Source organism: Chanodichthys erythropterus, chromosome 19, assembly GCF_024489055.1.
Source record: "Chanodichthys erythropterus isolate Z2021 chromosome 19, ASM2448905v1, whole genome shotgun sequence".
NCBI lineage: Eukaryota > Metazoa > Chordata > Actinopteri > Cypriniformes > Xenocyprididae > Chanodichthys > Chanodichthys erythropterus.
The window spans coordinates 37,228,957-37,251,879 of record NC_090239.1 but is presented as its reverse complement, the minus strand read 5'-3'; the positions used below and the strand labels follow the sequence as shown (position 1 = coordinate 37,251,879).

At 46.4% G+C, this 22,923-nt stretch overlaps 1 protein-coding gene across 2 annotated transcripts in view; it reads left to right on the top strand.

The window, feature by feature from the left end:
* adprh (ADP-ribosylarginine hydrolase) overlaps positions 1 to 22,923 on the top strand; it is a 259,504-nt gene that overhangs the window by 92,507 nt on the left and 144,074 nt on the right. The gene's annotated exons all lie outside the window — the stretch shown is intronic.

Here is a 22,923-nt window from a genome sequence, read left to right as displayed (position 1 = left end):
ATTCAAGGTAACAGCCATATGTAAAAGTATGACAACTACTAAATAAACAGCTTACCATTGTGACACATCCTGCAAAAGACGTGTTTGCACAGGTTCTACTCGATCCTCTTCATCTATGTTCTCCGGGTCTGATTCCGGCTCAAATTGATAAGGTAAAATTAAAGACATGTTTATGATAACACTGAGCGCATGCATCTCCCCGTTATGGTAAGAGGCGTGACCTTTCCGGGCAACATGTGCTAAGATGCTGTCGAATCACAACACAGGAACCGCTGGCACAATCAGAACTCGTTACGTATTTCTGAAGGAGGGACTACATAGAACAAGGAAGTCATCAGCCCGTTTTTATGACAGTGGAAACAGCGGTGTACAGATAAGTAAATTATGTGAAAAATACTGTGTTTTTTTACACTTGAAACATGAACACATGTTATATTGCACACTATAAACACAATCAAAGCTTCAAAAAACCACGAAGAACGGGACCTTTAAGTCTGGGGAAAAGGCAGAAGAGATATAGGATTAGTCTCTGTAGTGCAGACTACTCACGTCCTTCTACCCCCACAAGCTCGTCCTGGTTAGTACTTGTCCAAAGCCTGGGCTGGGGCACGCTCAGCACACTGCGTCTGTTCACCTCCCCTGCTCTTCTCCCTGTGACTTTGTTGTTCTCTTTTTATGTGGCTGCTGATTAGGCCCAACAGCCTGCAGCTGAGGCCCCCTGCCAAAAGGGAAACCTTGTACACCTGTCACTGGGTGGCTCTGCTGGTGCTCTCCAAGGTGTTGCAGGTGACATGCTTATGGCTGTCACATACCCCCTTTTCCAGCTCCAGGCTCCTGCTTGGAGCGCACGACCCAGCGCCGTCATACCTTCTGCACATGGCATCAGCATTTGCATGAGAGTTCCCAGCTCGGTGTTCTACTGCAAACTGGAAGTCCTGCAACTGAAGAAACCAGCGAGTGATTCGTGCATTTTTCCCTTTGTTTTGGGACATCCATTTCAGCGGGGCATGATCAGTTACTAAGACGAATTTTCGACCCAACAGGTAATATCTCAATTTTTCAACAGCCCATTTAACAGCAAGACATTCTTTTTCAACTGTGGCATAATTCTTCTCATGGGGTAGCAGCTTACAGCTAATAAACATAAGTGGGTGCTCCATACCTTCCTGCAACTGGGACAACACAGCTCCAATCCCTACTTCGGATGCATCCGTTTGTAGAACGAAGGTTGTGTTGAAGTTTGGGTCTTGCAGGATGGGTTCGCAACAGAGCGATTTCTTTAGCTCAATGAAGGCATGCTCTGTTTCTTTGGTCCACTTCACCCGGTTTGGGAAGTGCTTGCGGATCAATTCAGTTAGGGGGGCTGCTTTTGTGACAAAGCCAGGTGAGAATGGAATCAATCTTCTGAGATTGGGGTTTCACGTTTCCTCTCCCAACCGTGTACCCAAGGTAGTTGGCCTCTTCTTGGGCAAGTGAACACTTACTTGGGTTTGCTGTGAGGCCCGCTGAGCATAGTGCCTGTAAGACAGCCTCTAGATGGTGAAGATGTTCTTCCCAACTCTTGCTGTGAACAACAATGTCGTCCAGATATGAAGCAGCATATTGTTGGTGGGGATGGAGGACTCTATCCATGAGTCTTTGAAATGTGGCAGGTGCCCCATGGACCCCAAAAGGAAGAACCCGGTAATGGAAGGCCCCATCAGGAGTGGAGAAGGCAGTCTTGGGTTTGGCTTGAGGGGTTAGAGGTACCTGCCAGTATCCTTTGGTCAAGTCAAGTGTTGTGATGAACCGAGCAGGGCCCAATTGTTCAATCAGCTCATCTACCCTTGGCATAGGGTAAGTGTCAAGCTGGGAAATCTCATTCAATTTTCTGTAGTCTTTGCAGAATCGTATGCTCCCATCTGGTTTCGGTACTAGGACGATGGGACTTGACCATGCACTTTGGGATTCCTCTATAACTCCTAACTCAAGCATTTTCTTTACCTCCTTTCGGATGGCTTCCCTTTTAGCTTCTGGAATCCTATATGCTCGAAGTCTAACAACCTTCCCTGGGTCCGTTACTATATCATGAGCTATAAGTGAGGTCTGTCCAGGCAGATTAGAGAAGACATCTCTGTTTCGCCACAAAAGCTCTCTTAACCCCTGCTTCTGCCTAGGAGATAGGTGGTCACCCATTTTCACCTCAGGGGTTACAGGGGAAAGGATACTGGCTGTGAGGACATCACTTGGAGGTGTGATAGGTTCACGCCATGGTTTTAAGAGGTTAACGTGGTAGATTTGGTGGCCCTTCCTTCGGCCAATCTGGCGTACTCTGTAGTTAACTGGGCCCATCCGCTCTACAATTTCATAGGGTCCCAGCCACCTGGCCAGGAATTTGCATTCATTAGATGGGACTAAAACTAATACCTTTTCTCCAGGATGGAACTCTCGTACCTGTGCCCCTCGGTTGTATATCTTGGCCCGCTGTTGTTGGGCCTGCTGCATGTGTTCCCTTACGATTGGCCAGACTCTTGCCATTCGGTCATGCATCTGTTCGACATGCTCAATGATGCTGCGATGTGGCGATGGCTGCTGTTCCCAGTTCTCCTTGGCGAGATCCAGCATTCCTCGAGGTCGTCGCCCATAGAGGAGTTCAAAGGGTGAGAAACCAGTGGAACTCTGTGGGACTTCTCGAACAGAGAACAAGACATATGGTAGCAATTGATCCCAATTTTTTCCCTCAACATCAATAACTTTCTTCAACATTTGTTTAAGAGTTTTGTTAAACCTCTCTACAAGCCCGTCAGTCTGGGGGTGAAATATGGAGGTTCTGAGTTGCTTCACCTTTAGTTGTCGGCAGGTCTCTTTCATCACAGTCGACATGAAGCACGAGCCTTGGTCTGTAAGGATCTCATCTGCTATCCCCACCCAGCTGAAGAGTTGGACCAGTTCTCTGGCCACGGCCTTGGAGGTGGCTGATCGGAGAGGGACCGCTTCAGGGAATCGGGTGGCGTAGTCAAGGATGACCAGAATGTATCGGTGTCCCCGGTTGGATTTTGGCAGGGGTCCTACGATGTCCAGCGCAATCCTGCTGAAAGGGGTCTCAATGATCGGAAGAGGAATAAGGGGATTTCGATATGTTACCTTGGGGCTATAAAGCTGACATTCTGACATCCTACAAATGGCAGTGACGACAATAGTCTTCAACCGCCTTCTTAACACCGGGCCAATAGAAACGTGTGAGGATCCTTTCGTAGGTTTTTTCGGCCCCCAAGTGGCCTCCCAGCAGGTGAGTGTGGGCTAAATACAAAACCTTAGAGGTATATGGCTTGGGAACCAGCAATTGTTCCACGACTTCACCCCTGCGCAAATCCGTTCTATACAACAATTTATTCTTTATCATGAAATGTGGATAACTGAGTCTACTCACCCCAGTTTGTAACTGGCCTTCAACCACCTGTGCATTCCGCCATGCTTGGCTCAACAGCGGGTCTTGCAGCTGAGCAGAGCCGAACCGACCCAGCCTCCCTCCCTGGAGGGTCTCTGCAGGGGGAAATTCAGAAAATACATCATGGGATTCTATGTCATCAAGTACCTGTACACCTTCGGGATCTTCTGAGGCGGTGGCTGTGGAGTCAGAGCGATCCTCCTCACCTCCATCAACATTGAGGGGTTCCTCAGGGCTGGTTGCTTCTGCGTCCGTGATCTCTTCAGTGGTCAGAGAAGGTCGGTGGCCAGATAGAGGATCTCTACGCCTGCGCAGGATAGGTCTCTTCCTGTCTGCAGCTGGGCCTGTCCAGTAGGCAGAAAATGCTTGACAGTCTCTGCCAATCAGGATAGGGACTGGCAAGTGTTCCACAATGCCTGCTTGTACTTGAAACTGGCCCCGGGGAGTGACCATGCTGACGCAGTTTGATAATTCCGGGTGTCCCCGTGAATACAGGATACTGAGATCTCTCTCCCCATGATCGGCCCTGCGTACTCTGGTCGGATCAGTGTCACCATACTCCCAGAGTCTATGAGAGCTTCTGTGTCCCTGCCCCCAATCTTGACAGGGACCCTAGTATGCATCGATTGATCACCACTCTTTCCACAGCCAGTGGCCCATCTCCTTCCTCTAGCCAGCTCCTCACCATGCGGGTTAAGGTGGTTACTTGGGCTCGTGCTGGAAGTGTTGCATGGTATTCCCAGCTATGGACCCGCTGGGCTTTGGCAGGCAGGCTGAGCCCATATTGGGCGAGGATTGCTCTCTTCACCACTTCATAATTGGTTGCTTCATGAATGGTTAGGTCACGGCAGGCCTTCTGTGCCTCCCCGGTTAACAGAGGGAGAATCAGGTTTGCCCAGTCTGCCCTAGGCAACCTTTCTCGTTGGGCCATCTTTTCAAAGAGATCAAGATAGGTTTCAACATCATCATCTCTAGTCATTTTGGCCAGATATTCTTGGGGTCTCCTACCCTGTGCCTCAGTCCTCCGGCAGAGCTCGGTGACGGCTGCATTCAGTGTGGTTTGCGCCTGCAGGATGGCGGTCAGGGCCTCCTCCATCTTCTTGTTATTTCTTTTCTGCCCAGTGCACTGTCTGAATCGTATGCGAGGCTCAACTCATGCCCGCATTCTCCACCATATGTGACCTTCAGATTCAAGATAGGGAAATTAAACTCTACAGGATAAAGCAAAGAGTCCACCAGGCAGTCTTTCAGTGCGTCAAAACTTAAACTTTCTTTATTTATTCAAATGTTGTAGGAGAGGGGAAGTGGAGAAACTGTAACTCGGGCAGTTCTTCTTCTTTCTTTTCCTTTGTGGTATCAAATTAAGTCTGGGGAAAAGGCAGAAGAGATATAGGATTGGTCTCTGTAGTGCAGACTACTCACGTCCTTCTACCCCCACAAGCTCGTCCTGGTTAGTACTTGTCCAAAGCCTGGGCTGGGGCACGCTCAGCACACTGCGTCTGTTCACCTCCCCTGCTCTTCTCCCTGTGACTTTGTTGTTCTCTTTTTATGTGGCTGCTGATTAGGCCCAACAGCCTGCAGCTGAGGCCCCCTGCCAAAAGGGAAACTGTGTACACCTGTGTTGGAGCTATCCCTGGTCCTGAATGTCACTGGGTGGCTCTGCTGGTGCTCTCCAAGGTGTTGCAGGTGACATGCTTCCTTATGGCTGTCACAGTAGTGAACTCAGTGCAGTTTTCCTTGTTTACAAACAAATGCCAACTCAGTACTGGCCGAAGCTGAACACGTGAGCAGAACGACGCATGCATGTGATCCTGACACCAGAGCCAGCATTCGGATGTAAACAAGCACTGAGTTCACTACATATGACAACGGTTCAAATAGATTTTTTGCGCAAAAAAAGTATTCTTGTCACTTCATAACATTAAGATTGAACCACTGTATTCACATTAACTATTTTAACCATGTTTTTAACTAACTTTCAGGATGTTTTAAAAGTAAAAGCAAGGTTTTTGGTGTCTACAAATCTTGCAACACCACCTCATCGATATGGAGTTTTGCTTCCACTGTACTGATCCTGCAAATATAAAACAAAAAAGTCAAGTACACATACACATTTAAACAAATACAACTTACTTCCCAAATATAACGAGGAAATATCAACACTTTTTATTTCAATGGCTGGGTGATAAATAGAATTTTATAGTGATGATGTTGCTGGCAATATAAAACTGAGCAACGCTGTATTAGGTGAAAAGGTTTTATACAAATAACGTAATTCTGACATTACATTGAAGAGGACCTATTATGCCCCATTTTACAACATGTAAAATAAGTCTCTGGTGTCCCCAGAGTGTGTATGTGAGGTTTTAGCTCGAAATACCTCACAGATATTTTTTTTATAGCATGATAAAATTACCACTTTTAGTGGTTTTAGTCTGTGTCCCTTTAAATGCAAATGAGCTTCTGTGCTCTGCCTAAGTGTGTCAGGATTCAGTCAGGATGCACTATAATGTCAGAAACTGCTAATGGAGATAGAACAGGTATAGTTTAGTTAAATTATGGTCATAACTTATAGTAGGTGGCCATCCAAAACGGTGTTTCTACCGCTGCCGCAGCGTCGCAAAGTGCATTTGCAACTTTTGACCGCTGAGTGGCGCTTTAACCACATGTTATCCAACAAATGCATGAAAGCACATTTATCTTTATGCAAAATGTCAATTTTCTCACATATTAGGCCTATATTTATCACAAATACATTTTCTATTTATATTTTAAACTCCTTTAATAAAACAGCATGGATTTTTGACATGCACATACTTTGTTATTCGTTACCTGTCCTTTATTTGACAGATAACTACTTAGGAAAAATATAGCCTATCTGTTTGGACACTGATTAAGAAATTGTTGCGTGTTTCATGAATTATATCCTTTATTTTAGTAAAACGTGAGTCACTGAATAATTTCGCTCCCATTATTAAGGCACGATTTAGCTAAATCATTGAAACTAAAAAGAATGGACGGATTAATAAAACGTCATAAAAAACTGCAACTCCTGCAGCCGCATTTAAATGCAGGAGTGTATTCTATTCCTTAAAATATCAAATATCAAATTCAGAAACAACACATTCCAGCGGATAGATCGCCTCTTATTTAACACAGACCTATGAATTTATTATCGAATTGAGATATTTCTTTCTTTTTAGGTACAATTATTCGCTGAGTTTAAGTTCATTTTTGAGACGTTTCAGATTCTCGCAGAGAGACAGCTGAAAGTGCACCCCGTTTTTCATTTTATTTTATTTTATTTTTCAAAAGTACAAGGTTTTGTTGTTATTGTGAGCGTACACGAATAAAAGTAGACCATTTGTAGTCTTGCATCAATCTGTAGGCTATCGCCAAATATGACGGAATGCCTGTTTTAAGTTGTTTCAGCTGTCATGAGGATAAAATCCATCAGAACGCGCCAGCGCTTTCGTCGGCCAGAGGGATAAAAATGTAACCAATTTAGTTTCATATTTATATTTAAATATTGGGCTATAGCCTAATATAATTTTTTTTTAAGATGTCACCAATGTTGATTATGAAAAGTGAATAGCATGACGGATGTGCAATGTCGGGAGACAAATTTCGACCACTTCATTAAGTTTTGTTTTTTAGTAAGTCTTTCTTGAATTTCGTTTTGTAGAAATTGTATCTTAATTTCAATCAATGTTTCATCAACCAATTGCCTGTATTTAATAATTAGGAAGAAAACCATGAACGTCGGGAGTGGAATGGATTGCGTAACAAACAAACTCATGTTTCCGCGGCCTTTGAATAAGGCTGAAGCAATATACGTCTTTCTGTTTTTATTAAATTTCTTAAATACATGTCTTTGTCTCGGCACACTGCTAACAGTAACACAGTAGCACAGCGCATCAAAGCTTGCTGTTGTCTTGGCTACCTTACAAATGGCGATTGAAACAACAGTGAATATTCCCCCTTTTGTGGTAATTTAGCACTATTTTCTATGGTATGTGCAAAGTTTTGACTGGAGCAAGGAGGGATTTTTTAAAATTCGGAGCGTCGTGTTTGTTTGTTTGTTTGTTTTTTGGAAATCTCCAAGAAATGTTATGAGTTTTGCGTGTGGTAGGAAAAAAAAGTTAGCACAATAAGCCACTACGCAAATTTGTCTAACTAGACCAGCTAAAATATATTGTTTGAAAAACATCTTATCAATTATTTAAGTAATTAAGACATGTAATAAAGTAATAAATAAATTTAATTAAAACAGAAAGACGTATATTGATTCAGCCTTATTTAAAGGCCACGGAAAAATGAGTTTGTTTGTTACGCACTTCAATCCATACCACACCCGACGTTCATGGTTTTCTTCCTAATTATTAAATATAGGCAATTGGATGATGAAACATTGATTGAAATTAAGATACAGTTTCTACTAAATGAAATTCACTTTAAAGAAAGACTTACTATAAAACAAAACTTAATGAAGTGGCCAAACTCATGTCTGACCCGCTGCATGTCTCCCAACATTGCGCATCCGTCTTGCTATTCCCTTTTCATAATGAACATAGGTGAAAGTTTGAAATAATAATAATAATAATAATAATAGGCAATAGCCCAATATATAAATATAAATATGAAACTAAATTGGTTACATTTTTATCCCTCTGGCCGACGAAAGCGCTGGTGCGTTCTGATGGATTTTCTCCTCATGACAGCTGAAACAACTTAAAACAGGCCTTCCGTCATTTTTGACGATAGCCTACAGATTGATGCAAGACTACAAATGGTCTACTTTTATTTTTGTACGTTCACAATAAGAACAAAACCTTGTACTTTTGAAAAATAAAATAAAATAAAATAAAATGAAAAACAGGGTTGTGAGAACTCTGTGAGAATCTGAAACGTCTCAAAAATGAACTTAAACTCAGCAAATAATTGTACCTAAAAAGAAAGAAATATCTCAATACGATAATAAATTCGTAGGTCTGTGTTAAATAAGAGGCGATCTATCCGCTGGAACGTGTTGTTTCTGAAATCTTGGCCAGTGCTTGTTGCTGCTGTTATCAGTTCTCATGGCGCTCGTGCACACGCACAGTCAAGCGATCGTTTCGGTAAAAGCACAAAACAAAATGCAAACAACGTGTCCTTGCTCTTGATGTACAATCACTGATGAACTAAATATTTATTCCTGCTGGTATTTTAGTCTGCGATATCAAAAACACTAAACATTACATAGCATATATAGCCTAATAGCCAATAATAAAAAAAAAAAAATTTAAAAAAAAAAAATCAAGAACAATAGCGGTTAATAAGAATTATTGCTCTTAATGCAGTCTTAATGCTGGACCGTTCTCATTTCGCTCCGCATATGGAACTTGAAGGATTTTGGGTTTTTTTTTCAAACCAGAATGAAAATATTACATTTTTAATCCGTGTGTGTGCTCCTAATATATATATATATATATATATCTAGTATAATAATCTAGTAATGATTGTTTAATGATAATAGCATGCAGTAAGACTTTGTGTAAAGGTCTTTCTTTTTATTTTTGATGCATAGACTGTAGCCTAGACTATCCCACGTTTTGAAATTAACTCCCACTTTAAATTTTCTAATGGTTTTTAAGGATGTTAAAATGTTATATTATAATGTTATTGTTGTTTTACTTTGTCCTTTCATCTCCGTTTACAAACCGACATTTTATTATTACAGTCACTTTCCAATCCGTCCCTTTGCGCCACCTGGCGGTAGTTTTTTACGCGCGACTGAATTTCAGTTAACGCGACGGCCCTGTGGCGGTGGTATGCACGGCGGTAATACCCATTTTGGTTGTCCACCTACTGTATATTGTCTTCTTGTTTTTAATCCACTATATTAGTGTAGGCCTGTTGTACCATCCTAATGATGGTTAAAACTATACAGATGAGTTTTATGACGTTTATTGTTCGTCACACAAAAGATGAAGCGTCCGTTTTCACTCAAGAAAATCACTGTAAGAGCTTAATAAAACACAAGTGTGCATTAAAATATTATCCATAAACTCTCTCTCTTTCCTTGTATTGTCATCACCAACATAGCGAAGTACACAGAAACACTCGTTACAACTAACAGTAAATTAATATATAAAGACCTTATGCCTTTCGGGTGGTGCTTAACCCTTAGGAGACTAAGCCCTTTTTGGTCCGTTTTCTCTATTTTTACATTTCGGCTTATAAACCATATGTAATGATGATGGACCACCATGTATTTGGTATCAATGGATTCAGAAGACCCTAAGCTACAATAAGCATGCATGCAATATGTTTATAAAGGAAGTAAAAATTGTACAATAAACTAGAGAATTTCAAAAATGAAAATGAGATTTTTCTCATTTATTACTGAAAATCCTACCTCACACAACAATAGTGAAAAGTTTTTGACCCAAAAATATATTTTTCTAACCCTTTTCTTGACAGAAATGGGTTAATGTTCAATCAAATGTGTAAAGAACAGTTAAATAATTAACTTTATTTACAAACAGTCCTAGGCGTTTTTTTATTTTTGGGACTAAGCCCTTTTTGGTCTGTTTTCTCTATTTTTATATTTGGGCTTATAAATCATATGTAAAGGAGATGGAACACCCTGTGTTTGGTATCTATGGATTCAGAAGACCCTAAGCTACCATAAGCATGCATGTAATGTGTTTAGAAAGGAAGTATGAGTGAAAAAAAATGTACAGTAAACTAGAGAATTTCAAAAACGAAAATTAGATTTTTGTCATTTATTACTGAAAATCACACATCACAGAATATAGAACAAAAAATATATTTTTTTTTCAAACTCTTTGCTTGACAGAAATGTGTTATTGTTTAATCCAATGTGTAAAGAACAATTAAATAATTAACTTTTTTTTACAAACAGCCTAGGCATGCAAGTGAGCAAAGCAAGGCCTCTCCATCGGTGTAAAAGCTGTCTGCTCCAGATTTCTCCTCGTCACTTTCCAGTAATTGTTCCAGAGCTTGTTCTGCCGTAAATCTTTTACTGCTTGCCATTTTAATAAAACAAATCTGTAATAATGCTATATCTCTCTCGAATTTATCTCTTTGTGCTCGCTAATACTCAGATCGCTCTCTGTAACACTCCGATCGCTTTCTGCTTTCTCCACCTGATGCTGATTCTCCGATCGCTTATTGATTACACCCGGCTGCCGGTCTTTTACTATAGGCCAGCGAGCTTTTACAAGGCTACAGCAGAGCTACAGAGTCCTCTGAATGGCTAGAATACATCATGGTAACCTTCCTCTGATTGGGTTAGAAAAATATTCCTCCCAGCGGCAATTTTTACATTGGTTGTTGCGTGTTGAATCTGCCTAACATAATCGTTTTCATTGGCCTGTTTAATATACAAACTGGATACTGCTGTTTTCAGTGGAATCTGAGGAAGACGGCAAAAAAGACCGCATCTCTCTAGCATTAATAGTTTTTGAGATAACTACACATTTGTAAAAGTATGCCATTTTGGGCGGTACCGCCCAATCCGTCCCTCAAGGGTTAATAAACTTTATACCCCTAAATAAACTCAGATGAACTGTAATAAAGTACCCTCACCTTCATTACTGCCATATCCAGTATCACTCTGGAGACTGTAAGCTGGATCACGAACAGTTTTAACTTGTATATCCTTAAGTAGCATATTTTTAGCACAGTTTCTGTTTTGTATTGTCCCTTTGTATTGATATTCGTTCACAAAGCAGTCCGGTGTGAAACGATTCACGCAAACATAAATGAATTTCGACAGAACTGAGGGAGCATTTTCCTGGAAAACCAAGTTAATCCACCTCATTTAGGGAGTAAATTAAGAGAGCTCTGTGGATTAATCCATCCAGCTACAGAACACCAAACACAAAACGCTTGGGAGACATTCTCATCAGTGCAGTAATGGCGGACTCGCTGTGAATTCACTCAGAGCGGTTCTAACTTCTGTGTTCAAACGGCAGTGTCTGTCAACATTTCGTGGGCGAGGCCTGTGGCTTTTGTGACTTCACACTGCCAGGGATCTGGAAACGGCTTGTTCTGAGACACTGCTTTTCTGTACACACACTGCCAACACACATTTATGTCCAAACACCATGCAAAAGTGAATTTTGCATAATAGGTCCCCTTTAATACAAGATCAGTGCGCAAGTTAACGTTAGCTACACAGAAGTGCGCACATGCTCAAGAACATTCATATGGTATGGAAAGAACAACAACTGAGCATTTAAGAAACATAAGTCAATCAAGCATTTTTATAATATAACAAACAACCAACATGCTTTAAAGTCACTTATATGTACACCGTTTTCTGTAACGTTATTTATTATTAACATTAACTTACAATAGTCAAAGACGACTTCTTTTTCTGCTCACGTCTCAACAACAGCTCAACGTCTAGCAAGCATAAATTTGCCTGGCAGTGCATGTGGCTCCTGATTATTAATCAAGCTGTCTTAGTTCGCAAAATACGATTGCCTGAAATCACAATGCGGACAGTGAGTGCTAACAAAACAAGGCTAACCCGGACGCTGAGCGCTAACAAAACATGCCCAAATGAACATTAAAGCAAGCACAAATCAAGGTATGCTTACTCATTTCATTATTTGCTATTCATAAAGTCCATCTGCCCATCTGCCCTTTTTCTCTTTATTATATATATATATAAAAGTTAATAACTTGCCAAAGGGCAACCATAACATGGTGTCAGAGTAATGAAGACCTACCTACAGTGAAGATTATAGAGACGTATGGTATTCTAACACCGCGGATCGATTGGAATTTGGCCAACTTGCCCGAAGCATGGAGGCAGTTCAAACAACAAGCCGAGCTGATGTTTTCTGGCCCATTGCGGGAGAAACGTGAACCAGAGAAGTGCAGTTACCTTCTTTTATGGTTCGGGGACAAGGGACAGAACATATACAACACCTGGTCACTTTCCGAAGACTAAGCTAAAAAGCTACAGACATACTACGATAAGAATGCAGCTTATATTATTCCCAAATCCAACCCGATATATGTCAGATATCGCTTCCATGAGAAAATGCAGGCAGACGGCGAAACATTTTATAACTGAGCTGAAACTACTCCTAAAAGACTGCGGTTACCCAAACAGGGGAGCGCATTGTGTTCGCCACAAACTCCCCGCGGGTCCGCGAAAAGCTGTTAAGCCAGGGAGCCGAACTAACATTAGATACATATATATATATATATATATATATATATATATATATATATATATATATATATTGTGACGGGGTGAAGTAGGACACGAGTCGAGGATGGAGGGTAAGTTCCCCGAAGGGTGGTTTTTATTCAAGTAAAGGGTGGTTTGGTGCTCGGTGCTCAGCTTCCTTGTTTTGGGTGCGCTGGTGCAGTGTGGGTCCGTGCTCTCCTGTGGGCGTTGGGGCTGGCGGTCACACGCTGCTCTCTGTAGGCACAATGAAAGAAAGGGTTAGCCGAGTCTTGCGGAGACATCTCTCACCTCTGTGTTTGCTTGCAGGGTTTAAATGAGCAGTGCTTGATGGGACGCAGGTGTGGCCACTCAGCCCGTGATGAGCAGGTGCAGGTGTGCCTGCTCAGTTTCAGGGCGACGCTGATGAGAGCTCGGGACACGCGTCACCTCCCCCCCCAAGCGTCGTCCTGTTCCTATGGAGAAGCGGGGAGATCGGGGGAGGGTGGGGAGTGGAACCTGACAGACCTGCGAAAGCCGACCACAGCCGGGAGAGTCCGTCGGCGTTTGCGTTGGCCGTCCCGCTCGGTGTTGCACGGTGAAGTTGAAGTCCTGGAGCGCAAGAAACCACCGCGTCACCCTGGCGTTCGTCTCCTTGGCTCGGGCCATCCACTGTAGGGGAGCGTGATCGGTTACGAGGGTGAAGTGGCGGCCGAGGAGGTAATACCTGAGCTCCAGGACTGCCCACTTGACGGCCAACGCTTCCCTTTCTACCGTGGCGTATCGTTGTTCCGCAGGGGTCAGCTTTCGGCTTATGAACATCACCGGGTGTTCCTCACCGTCATGGTCCTGCGATAGGACGGCTCCCAACCCGGTGTCTGAGGCGTCCGTCTGCAGCAGGAAGGGGCAGTTGAAGTCGGGGCTCGGAGGACTGGTTCCGTCGTGAGGGCTGCCTTTATCCGGTGGAATGCCGTTTCCGTCTCAGGGGTCCACGGGACCTTCTCCGGCTGCCCCTTCCTGGTCAGGTCTGTCAGGGAGAAGCTAAGGAGGAGAAGTTAGGGATAAAGCAGCGGTAATACCCCGCCAACCCCAAAAAGGCCCGTACCTGTGTCTTGGAGGTGGGCCGCGCCGCGGAGAGGATAGCTGCCACCTTCTTCTCTTGTGGTTTAATGAGGCCGCGACCCACCTGATACCCCAAGTACTTCGCCTCGGCGAGGGCCAGATGACACTTCCGGGGGTTGGCGGTTAGGCCAGCCCCGCGTAGTTCCGTTAGCACCCTCCGCAGCCGCTCCAGATGGTCCTCCCAAGTCTCCGAATGAATGATGACGTCGTCGAGATAGGCCGCCGCATATGCTTGATGCGGCCGGAGGAGGATGTCCATTAACCGTTGGAAGGTGGCCGGGGCCCCGTGTAGGCCGAAGGGAAGGACCCGGTACTGCCAGTGGCCACTTGGGGTAGAGAAGGCCGTCTTTGGTTTGGCCTGTTCCGTCAAGGGGACCTGCCAGTAGCCCTTGGTAAGGTCGAGAGTGGAGATGAACCGGGCCCTTCCCAGACGGTCCAACAACTCGTCTACGCGGGGCATTGGGTAACAGTCAAATTCTGAAACTTCGTTTAGGCGACGGAAGTCGTTACAGAAGCGGAGGGTGCCGTCGGGCTTTGGAACCATGACGATGGGGCTGGACCAGGGACTGCGCGATGGTTCAATTACCCCTAACCTCAGCATCTCCTGTACCTCGTCCTCGATGGCGTGTCGCCGAGCCTCCGGGACACGGTAGGGCCGCTGCCGGACGATGGTCCCCGGTGGTGTGCGGATGTCATGCTCCAAGACGTGGGTCCGCCCAGGCTGGGGGAGAACACATCCGAAAACTGACTGACCAGGTGTTGCAGCTCCGACTTCTGGGCGGCGGAGAGTTGGGGATCCATATCAACAACCACGGGAGTCGAGCTGGTGTAGGCCGAGAGCTGGGGCCCGGTCCCGACCCAGCGCTTCATAAGGTTGACGTGGTAGAGCTGATCCTTCTTCCTTTTACCTGGTTGCCGCACACGGTACGTGACGGGACCGACCTTTTCTGTGACGGTGTAGGGACCTTGCCAGGTGGCCAAGAACTTGCAGGCGGCCGTGGGAACCAGCACCAGGACGTGGTCTCCTCGCTGGAACTCCCGTGGTTGGGCCGCCCGGTTGTAATATCGTTGCTGCGCCTGTTGCGCGCCTTGACGAGGTGTTCCCGGACAATGGGCATAACTCGGTCGATTCGCTCCCTCATCTCGCGCACATGTTCGATGGTGGTCCGGTGTACCGCCGGTTGTTGTTCCCAGGCCTCTCGGGCAACGTCCAGCAGACCGCGGGGTTGTCGGCCGAAGAGCAGCTCGAACGGAGTAAAGCCGGTGGAGGCCTGAGGGATCTCTCGAACCCCGAAGAGTACGTAGGGGAGCATTTGGTCCCAGTCCCGCTTATCTTCGGCCGCCACCCGGCGCAACATCTGTTTGAGGGTCTGGTTAAAGCGTTCGACGAGCCCGTCGGTCTGGGGAGTGGTGCACCGTGGTGCGGAGCTGTTGGACTTTCAGGAGTTTACAGACATCCGCCATCATCCGGGACATGAACGGGGTGCCCTGGTCAGTCAGGATCTGGGAGGGGATGCCAACCCGGCTGAAGAGGAGGAACAGCTCCTGGGATATCGCCTTCGTGGTGGCTTTACGGAGGGGAACGGCCTCAGGGTAACGGGTGGCATAATCCACGATGACGAGGATGTGTTCATGCCCCCGGGCGGACTTCGGCAGCGGCCCCACCAAATCCATCCCAATCCGTTCGAAGGGCACCTCTATGATGGGCAGCGGTATCAGCGGGCTGGGGGAGGTGTCCGAGGTGACGTCCGTTGGCACGTTGGGCAGGCCTGGCAGAATCGTCGAACTTCTGCCTCTAGGCCCGGCCAGTGGAACCGGTCGCGGAGACGCTGGATCGTGTTTTGGGCCCCCAGGTGGCCTGCCATCGGATGGGCATGGGCAATCTCGATCACTGCCTCCGTTTTGCTGCGCGGGACCACCAGCAGGGTTTTCTCCTCCCCCCTCCCGCTGGGCGACACAGTAAAGCAGGCCATTGTCCACGACAAAATGTGGCGTTGGGTGGGGTGCTGGCTGAAGCTCCTTTCCTTCCGCAACCCTCACCTGCCCCCAACAGTGCTTAAGGCGATCGTCCTCGTGCTGCTCCTTGGAGAAACCCCCGGCTCCAGTCACCTGCTGGAACAAATCAAAATAGAGGTTATGAGGTGGACGGGGTGACTCACCGCCTCTGGGACTGTCGGAGGCCAGCAGCACGGGACGTCGTCGGGCTTTCCTGCCGGGCTTCCGGGTTGGGCGGTTCCCAGCAAGGCTGGCAGGCTGAGTGACGGCGGCGAGTAGGCGGTCGAACCCTGGCCAGTCTCTTCCGAGAAGGACCGGCACTGGTAGATCCCTGACGAGCCCGACGTCTACTGGCCAGGCACCGATTGACGCAGCGATGTTAACCCACCGCGCCGGCACTTCTCTGGTGTCGCCGTGCACACAGGTAATGGGGAGCTTAGTCTTGGCTTCGGCCCGTGGGGGTAGGATCGATGTTTTGACCAGGCTGACCGCACTGCCAGAGTCCAGAAGGGCGAGGAATGGGCGGCCGTTTACTTTCACCTCCACCCGCGGCGCGTTTTCTGTGTGAACGGCGCAGCCTGCCAGCCAAGGTCGTCCTGGGGAGCGGGGTGCTTCTGTGGGCATGGGCTCATCCTGTGGGCCGGGAACCCCCGGCCTGCTCACCGGTCGCTGTGTGCCCTCCGGCGCGCGCCGCTCCTGGACCACCCTTCGGGGAAACGGTGGCGCTCTCTCCCCTACATCCCGGTGTTGGGTGGCCTCCGCCAGCTCTATGGCCTCGACCAGTTCATCCACGTTGGCTGGGTTCCGCATACCGGCTGCCTGCCGTAGCGGACGGGGAAGGGCACGCAGGAGGCGGTCGACCACAACGCGCTCCGCTACCTGGTGTACGGTGGGACCCCCGGCCAGCAACCAGTGTTGGGCCAGTCGGGAGAGGCTAGCGGCTTGAACCCGGGCCGGCTGCCGCGGGTCAAAGGTCCACTCGTTGAATAGCTGGGCAGCGCTGATCGGAGACAGCCCCATTCGGCCCAGGATCTCCTTCCGTAAGACCTCGTAGGAGGTACTTTGTTCCGGGGAAGCGCGAAGTACGCACGCTGGAGCCTCTCCCGTGAGCAGTGGGGCCACGATGCGTGCCCATTCCTCCTCGGGCCACGCCTCCCGCATGGCAACGGTCTCGAACATCTGGAGATACATCGTTACGTCATCATGTGCCGTCATCCTGGGTAATAGCTGTGTTGCCTGGACACGGGGGTCAGGGGCGGAGTTCGCGGGGCTGTGGCGAGACGGAGCGCGGCCAGCTCACGGTCGGTTTCCCCCTGCCGGGAGGCCATGTGTTCCATAATTTGCTGCTGGCGGATGCTCACCTCAGTGAGGTGCTTCAACAGCTCTTCCATCGTTGGAGGAGGAGCGCCACCTGAGGAACCAGAGAAAATACGTGAGGCAAAGAGAGTGGAAAAAACAAACAAAAAAACAACCAAAGCAAACGAGTTCAATAATAGAACGCCGTGTGAGGTGGGGTCGTCTATGTCCTCTTCACTGTACTGCCCGCATTCTCCACCAGTGTGACGGGGTGAAGTAGGACACGAGTCGAGATGGAGGGTAAGTTCCCCGAAGGGTGGTTTTATTCAAGTAAAGGGTGGTTTGGTGCTCGGTGCTCAGCTTCCTTGTTTTGGGTGCGCTGGTGCAGTGTGGGTCCGTGCTCTCCTGTGGGCGTTGGGGCTGGCGGTCACACGCTGCTCTCTGTAGGCACAATGAAAGAAAGGGTTAGCCGAGTCTTGCGGAGACATCTCTCACCTCTGTGTTTGCTTGCAGGGTTTAAATGAGCAGTGCTTGATGGGACGCAGGTGTGGCCACTCAGCCCGTGATGAGCAGGTGCAGGTGTGCCTGCTCAGTTTCCAGGGCGACGCTGATGAGAGCTCGGGACACGCGTCACAATATATATATATATATATATATATATATATATATATATATATATGTACAGGCTTATGCAGACATTAAAGTTGGACCTAGCCAGCAAACAATCAGATTCAAAATAGACTCTGGTGCGGAAATTAATGCAATGCCAAAAAACACTTTTAATGCATTATTTAAAAGAGTGCCCATAGCACCACCTGCACAATCTGTTACAGCCTATGGAGGCAACGCATTGGAAGTCCGAGGCACCTGCATGCTAGAATGTAAGCACGACAATCACTCAGCGCTGCTAGAGTCCCATATTCTCAATGCCAAAGCACAGCTGTTGCGGCAAAAATGAATTAGCTGACATCACTAGAAAGAGACAAACCTTAGGAGAATTCACTTTATAAAGATTTTATTTCTTGCAAGAAAGAGTCCACAGTCGACACAACCATACAATGTCTGCCCCGAGTGTGAACTAAGGACACAGAGATCCCACAAACATTTATACCCACCCCAATGTTTAAGCAACTCAGTACTTTTCCATACAGGGGAAAAGTGACAATACACACAAATGGCTAGTGACAATACACAAACACAATGGTCCCCCTTCTGTCTTAGAACTTATTTAAATTATCCGACACCCTAGGTTCGGGAAAGCTCTCAGTTTGGGTGTCTCACCGTTACCCCCCTGGGTTTCAGCAGACACTGTGTCTGTTGAGCTCAGAGAGGTGTTTTGCATAGCTTGAAGCAGATATTGACATTAAATTTTTCCCCAACAATTCCCCCTTTTATCATTCTTTGATAACTCACAAGAAAAATTTAAAATGTGTAGATATGAATATAATAATAATAAAAAGTAATAATAAAACAAACAATTTTAAGTTACTCATCACTCTTACTTAAAATTGGCAACACAGTGTAACATAGCCAGTATCCACAAACTCTCAGATTTGTTACCCACATTCATTAAAGCTGGGTAACATCAATGTGTCCAATCTTTCTGTGGCATGAAATTATATCCTCAATCACCACAACCCCAAACTGCCACAGGTGAAGTGTCACCTAGTTTGCTAAACGAGCAGGTAAACAACCCCAAACTGCCGCAGGTGAAGTGTCACCTAGTTTGCTAAACGGGCAGGTAAAGTCTGTTTTGATACCGCCTATCACCGCTGTGCAGTTCCCTGTCGTTGAATTCTTGAAGTCAATTCTGACTCTGCAGTCAGACCACCCTATGTTCACGTTCAGCTTCAGTCTCTGTGAGCACACGCACACATCTCCTTTAACATGCATCACTCTCAAAGGTGGAATCAACATTTCTGTGTGATTGTACCGTTGCGTTCTCTTGCAGGCAGACGTTGGATGTTTTGTTGGAATCTTCCCTTGCTCGATGTCCGCTGTAGCTCTAAGCACCTCTGTCATCTGCTTTGGGATCAGACAGTCAGTTTCATTTATTGTTTCAACAGTCAATGGTACTGCCTTCCAGGCGTGAGACATTTGCAGACAAAGCCAGCAGCTGGTGTTTATCTTCGGTTCTTGTTTCTGCAGCAGTGCCAGAGTGCAGGCCTTGTTCCCTTGGCATTTTGTCATTGCCTCGTCCACTTCCGGTTTTGTTCCCCCTTTTCCTGCTCCTTCATTTCCCATCTACGCCGTTTCATGGGAATGTCAAGTTCGAATGCTGCTTCATGCCACACGTTCCGGCACTCGAAACCGGTGCCACGGTCTTTTATTTTTTTTTTTACTTTTTTGGCTCAGCACCACGTTGTGCCATTGTCTCTGCTCCTGAGATGATAGTGGCAAACGATGTCTATATTTGATCTCTGCCTGCACAGATGTGTGCCTCCTGCTCCTCTCCTCTCGGCTCCTCCTCCCCGATCACTGGTGGGACCTTTCTGCAATGGCTCGCATGCACCCACGTCGCTCTCTCAGCTACCTTGACGGCGGTGTGTCGTCAGAAGCACGACAAAAAGGCCCAAGCCACTTTTTCGCCTTCCAGCTCTTCCTCCTCAGGTCCCTTATCACCATGTAATCTCTCGGCTTGATGTTGTGCAAGGGGGTCTCAGCCGGTTTCCCCTGAGCATCTTTCACCTACACACAGACATTAGACAACAGAGAAGACTTTTCTTTGTGGTAATTCAACATATTGTGCTCACACAAATCTGTGGATGGCAACTGTTGTTTACCCCCTTCCATTCCTATAAAGGTCGGTCGTCCAAAACAATTTCAAATGGGCTTAGATTTACTCTGGTTCTTTTTCTCATTCTCATGTACATTAACACAATAAAACCCTTTGTGAACAACATGTCTTTCATCTGCCCTACCATAGCCCCTTTGCCTCCATGGTCTCGCCCATGGAAGCATTTAGCATAATGAGAGAAAAAAAATGTCGGGGTAAACAAGGCTTGCCATCCACGCTCATCCACACATCATTCTCAAGTTTGCAGCCACAACGTCTCCACAGGTTCTTCTCCGCTACTGTAGCAAACGCCTGCATACTCTGTAAGGAAGTCAAAGCATTTGTGTTAGTTTCAGATAATAAAATACATTCTGGTTCCTTTGACTGCTGTGCTGCCGCGGCCTTCGCAGCCATATCTGCTCTTGTTTTTTCTGTTGAAATGAAATCTTTGTTATTAATATGCGCTGCGCATTTACATATAGCAAGTTGTTTTGGCAAGAGAATTGTGTCTAGAAGAGTAGACACAAGAGAATCATTTAGAATTGGCCGGCCATCAGATTTAAAAAAAAATAAAAAACATTTTGTATGTTTCCATAAAGCCCCAAAATCATTCTCAACCCCGAACGCGTATCGTGAATCTGTGTAAATCGTTACACTTTTACCCTCCATAAGCTTTCATGCTTCTGCCAGGGCTACGAGCTCCGCCGCTTGAGCTAAAAAAAATTTGATGGCAATGTGCCAGATGTCAATGTTTCGAATTCAGTGGTCACCTCGTAACCAACTTTGCTCAGGCCTGTCTGTGGATCTCTGAACGCAGAGCCATCCACAAACAGGATATGCTCACTGTTTTCGAGCAGTGTGTCCGAAATGTCAGGGCGCGGGGTACATATCTGTTTGAGTGCAGTCAAACAGCAATGATGTTCCTCCCCATCCTCCCCTTTTAGAAGGAGAGTGGCAGGATTCAGCACTCTTCAACGCTTGACCGTGATGTTTGGCATATCCAGCAAAATTGTTTGATACCTCAGCCATCGTGCTGTTGACAAATGTGATGTCTTCTGTTTCTGCAAAATCATGGAAACGGCATGCGGAACCATTAATGTCATGTCAGAATACCCCACAAATTCTCTAGAGGCCATCACAGCCTGTTCAGCAGCTGCCACGGCCCCTTTTTTTTTTTTTTTTTTCATAGTATCTCGTTCTGTTGCGACATGTGACGTGCAATGCAAATTGTCAGGCATCATAAAATCTGTACCAAATGACAGCGTTCTATTTTTTCCCAATTCACAGATTGTTTTTGGCCACTCAGTTTTGGTTATGTGCCAATTGTAAACCCATTTTTGGTTCTGTTTTCAAATACATTTGCTCACCCTCTCTCACTACAATGCCCGAGGGATCTGCAACCATTACCAAGTTTAATTTGCACATTAAATCTTGGTCCAGAACGGGTACTGGGCATGTTTTTGAAGTTAAAAAATGCATGCTTCAGCATGTGGCCCCCTTCCGTCTCACACTTTAGTGGCACAGTGAACAGTTCTGTTATATAATGTCCTGATACAGACAAAGAACCATGTGTTTTGTTTGTTAGCGCTGGTTCACATGGCAAGTCACATGATCGCAAAACAGATCGGGTCGCCCCTGAGTCTACCAAAAATGAAATCATTGTCCCTTCAACTAGCAGGGGATATTCAGGCATGTTTAAAAAAATCCCTTACTGCTATACATAATCAAACATTTGTCAAAATCTTCTCTGTTTGTTTCAGAAACACACAAAGAGGTGCAAGCTTTTTTTTCTTTTTTTTTTCATTGCATTATCAGTGCATGTGTTCAGGTGTGGGTGCGTTTGTGTGAGTGTTTGATATTAGTAAATGTGTACTTCTCTTTGCGGCGGTTTTTGCATCCTTGGCCGTGGTCCACCCGATCTCCTCCTGCTCTCCGCATCCTTTTTCCTCAGTCAGCCTTTCACAGTTCAGGGCAGTTTATTGCCCAATGTCCATCCATTTTGCACTTCCTGCATCTCGTGCACTCACGAACAATGTGGTCATCAGCTCTGCACAGATAACAGCCATTTTTATCTGAATTGTGTCCCCATATGTTCCCGCTGAATCTTTGCGGTCTTTGCACGGCTGCCAACTGCAATTCTTTTATTCTTGACCTTTCCTTCTTTGCCCTCAGCTCATCTTCCGCGTGCAAGGCATGTTTCATGATGGTGCTTACTCGACCTTCAGTCCATTCAATATAGCTGTGTTTCACGGCTTGGGAAATCTCAGGTCTCAGTCCATTCAAAAGACTATTCGCCAAACAACTTTCCCACGTGGTTGGTCTGTCGCCACGATCTGCTGGTTCCTTTAACCCGCTGTGCTTGCAAAACACACTGTAGAGTCGCTCATAATAAACTTGAATGCTCTCACCTGGTTCTTGACGGCAGTGGCTCACTCTGGACATGTCAATGCGCGCTGGAAATGCTCTCCTCACAGTCTCAGTCAGTCCCGTCACAGCTGCTCGATATCCGTCGTTTGAAGCATGATGCCAGATAACGTGACTTTGTCTGTGATCTGCTGCTGGTAATTCTGCGCTGATCTTGTGCCAGTTCATTCTTCCCAGCTTTGCCATCATGATTCTTTTCAGTTCATTTAGCGTCGGGCTGAACTCTTGGCAGAATGTCATCAGTTCGGTGGCGAAATGGTCCCCTGCGTCGTCGGGATTCGGCAGGTGGGCCATCGCCTCTTTCATGTCGGTTAAATTCCAAGGGCGGTATACTAATTCTATTGAATTTGTTCCCATAACTTCCACCATGGGTGCTGTGATGCTCACCCGCTCTTCCTTCGCAGTTCTGTCCCAGTTCTTTGTTTTCTTCGGACTCTGGATCTCAAAATCTTCCTCTTCATCTTCCTCGTCGCTCTCTGTGAGGGTATCAGGATTCAGATCGAAGTCCCCGTCTGACTCCAGCATTCTGGCTTGTGCATGTGTGTTGGAACGTAAAACATATGATTGCGCACCTTTCTTTCTTTGCTTTGTCTTCCGGATCACTAGTCTCTTTCTCCTTCCGGACGGCAGGGTTTCTTTGCCCCGGAAGCTTTCAGCTGTGTGCGCCCCCTCTGCTGTTGGCTCGGCAGCGGT